A 4,129-nucleotide genomic window follows, 5' to 3' on the forward strand; every position below is an offset into this window, starting at 1 on the left:
AACGTGTGACTTCATTTTCCCTTATTTATTGTGAACATTGCATTGAATACGTACTAAGTAATGAAACAATCCAGAGTTTATGCCATTGCATACAATTTGGTTAAAAAGGGAAAACACTAAAATGGGAATAAAGTTTACACATACAAGTGTACTTTCGGATTATTAACAAAACCATTCTTTTGAGTTGTTGACAATCTAGAATCCAAGTGTGTGGAGTTTAAATGCACTGGGTTAGTATTGCTGCATGTTAGGACATATTAAAGGGATCTTTTCACGCTTTGGTAAATTGACAAAATTGAAAAAAGTTGTTTCAGATTCGTATGTTTTCGTTTTATTTATGATATTTGTGAGGAAACAGTAATACTGAACATTAACCATGCTCTAATATAGCCATTATATGCATCTTCTGACGATTTTAAAACCTAAAAATTATAAAGCGTTGCAACGCGAAACGATTGAATAATTTGGAGAGTTCTGTTTTTGTCGTTAAATTTTGTGAAACTACGAAGATTGCTTATATAAGGTATAAAGTACGACAAGAATGTGTACTCGGCGGAATAGCTCAGTAGGCTAAAGCGTTTTTACTTCAGGACTCTGGCAGGACTCCAGAGGTCACTAGTTCGAAACCTGCTCCGGGCAATGTTATTTTCCTTTTTTAAAATTTTTTCTTGATTTTTTACTGGAGCTTTTACGATCCAATGTTCACATTTATCAATATAAAGCATTTAATGAATAAGTTAAACAAATGCCAAAATCTGTGAAAAGGCCCCTTTAAGTCCATCAATTTTTTAATGAACTACTATGTATTGTTTTCTATAACTACTATAACTGGTGCAGTTAATTGTTTAAATTCCATATTTATTGATGCGTAAATATTCTCGTTAAAAAATTAAAACAAATTTTTCATGAAAAATCATTTTTATGTTTACATAATATGTTATGACATTGAAAGAAAAACATATGTACTTTTTTACTTTTTCATGCAATGTGAAGATTAAAAACACTGTGCGGAAGTGGCATTTGTATTGCTGGAAACATCGGGTAGGTGTTTTGAAATAAGTGTTGTGTCATAATGCTTCACGGCGCCTATATATATATATATATATATATATATATATATATATATATATATATATATATATATATATATATATATATATATATATATATATATATATATATATATATATATATATATATATATATATATATATACAGTTATAACCTTATGACCATAGCATCTAAAGCTAAAAAAAGCATAATTTACTCCGTTAAATGGTCATTTCCGAATCAAATATATAAACATCGGGTAGTTAGTTATAGGTGTTTTTTAATAAGTGCTGTGTCATAATGTTTTACGGCGCGTATATATATATATATATTTGATATACTTGATTAGACTCAATGTCTTGCCATGACCAACCAAATGTAATCAATGTGCAAGACAATACTTCATTGTTGCCTCATACCATATCTAGGTAATGTCCATACTGTTAACATTACAATTTAGTTGAGCATAGTCCATTTTATGATAGTAATTATGCTTTTCTTCCCCTTTTATTCACATAAACTATAATTCAAATATTAGTGATATTACAAATAATGACATGAAAACATTGCAAACAGATATCCCCAAATGCTTTCTGTACAACATTTACCAAATAGGTACACACATAAACACTGCCAACATATATCTTACAAAATGCACACTCTTGACTTAACATCTACACAAGTCATAAAAAAGTTGCATCATCTTCAAACATTTGCGCTTACCACAAAACTATCTTTAAAATATGCTTCATCAAATTACTGTCTTTCATTCTACCGTAAATAACTAGCTGTCCTCAGACTATCTTAATTACCGCGTGACATTCTATCATTTTATTATGAAAATCAAGATCTTTCCATAGTCAATTCTTGTTCACATCTATCATGATGCTGCTTTCAATTGTGGCGATTAATCAAGCCCACACCAACCGATAATTTATCCGAAAATGTATAAATCCACAAGTTTTAACTACGCTCATCTACACTTTGGCAAACACACACTCATTTAATTCAAAAAGACAACATTCACTCTTAAAAAGGTATCCATTTAGATGCACGGCATTGATATCCATTACGTCCGTAATGATTTTAATCTGAATAACAAAACACACGCCGATAACTACTGCCTATTTGTAACGTACGATTTGTCGACGCACTCCAAGTGCACATGTGATGACTAATTTAGCTTGCGGAAATCGTGCACTTTCTACCTACACTGACGACCATAAAGCTACAGGAGCATTGTATTTTTCTATTTATTTTTGTGATCAATATACAAGTAGGCGTTCAAATGTGCGCATATAAAAAGTATCACATTTGATCATCATTTTGAATTGATTGTTTAAAACAAAACAGCTTGTTTACAGAATTAAATTAATAATAGACCTTCTCCCAATCGATTATCTCTTCTATTGCAGTATGCTTACTTGACTATTAACGGCATGCATTGTCACTTTAAATGACGACCCTGTTAACACGCCGCTTTGGCAAACATGTAAACAACACGCTCTATAAGAGATCGTTATAGTTTTTGGTCTGACTGCCACTTTCAGATTGCTTGCATTATTTAAAATAATATAAAAATATGTTTCTTTTTCGATCATTAAATACTAACACAATTTTGTTTCTCATCCGTTAGACAACCAAACATACACCTATTTGTGATGAGGTTTGTAAAAGCAATTAAACACATTAATCATGAGCAATTTTCTATCCTATTTTAATTATTATTCTTCTCCTTCGAATACTCCATCTTTCTCATTTTCTGTTCTTGCGGGACGGGTGCACGTTAGCTTTTCCTCATCCAAGTATCTCTTCTTTCCGGGTATTACATAATGTACACCGATCTAGGTTTATAAAGGATAAGGATAGGTTTGTCCCATTCCCTCACCATGAAAACGCAAGGTCTTAAACAAATGAACATGTTCGAACTAGTGTGCTGGCTTGCTGTCTTACTTCTTAGAGGAGGTGATGTCCAAATCCTGGGCCTGACAGCTCCTTTGGTATATCTTCCTCATCTTTTGGTACTTCTTTCTCATCATCAATATCCGATGCATTCACGAATAATCTAAAAATAGTCCACTACAATGTACAGAGCTTCATCACCAAGAAAGATATTCTATTTGCAGACCTTAATGGTTTCGATATTCTAGCCTTTACTGAAACTTGGCTTAGTCCAACAGTCGACACTGCCGATTTACTCTTCCTGTCATACTATACGCCGTTTAGAAGGGATAGACCAAACGATCCTCATGGCGGAATTCCCTTATATGTAAAATCTGATATTTTTGCCACTGAGCGCCCGGACTTACACATTGACGATATTGAATGCTCTTTGGTTGAATTACGCATCAAGGGAAGGCGACTTTTATTCGGCTGCTTTTATAGACCACCTAACTCTAGTCCTTATTTACTAGCATGCATACACAATTCAATATCACTAGCCGTCGACACAGGTATCGTAAACATTATAATTACAGGTGATTTGATTCTCGACATAAATAAACCCCAGGGTAATATCAAATTGGACTCTCTTCTCTTACAGTATAATCTGTCCCAGATTATCAACGAACCTACCCATTTCACTGAAACCTCCGAATCTATTATTGACCTCTTTATGATCTCATCTTAACAGTGTTACACAGTGGCGTTTGCGAACCTTTTCTTCACCAACAAGTTCATTATCATTTTCCAGTCATCAACCTCAAAAGAAATGATGGGTCTAATTTTAAACGTAAAATATGGAGATACAAAGATAGAGACTATACTAAATTATGTCAGCTTGTGCAAAACTTCGATTGGAATGACTTTTGCGACAATGATATAGACATATATACATCAAATTTTACACGTCAACTAATCTCATTCTGTGATACCTCAACCCCATCTAAAATTGTTACAATACGGACAGCTGATCCTTCATGGTTACATCATAACATACGAAAGGTACGCCGCAAACGTACATACAAAAAAGCCAAGGCCTCAAATTTAGACAGACATTGGCAGATTTATCGCCAACAACGCAACCTTGTTAATAATCTCGTCAGATCAGCGAAAAAACTTCACTTCGAAAACCTTGCTA

The sequence above is a fragment of the Dreissena polymorpha genome, unplaced genomic scaffold (genome assembly GCF_020536995.1).
Source record: "Dreissena polymorpha isolate Duluth1 unplaced genomic scaffold, UMN_Dpol_1.0 chrUn019, whole genome shotgun sequence".
NCBI classification, from domain to species: domain Eukaryota; kingdom Metazoa; phylum Mollusca; class Bivalvia; order Myida; family Dreissenidae; genus Dreissena; species Dreissena polymorpha.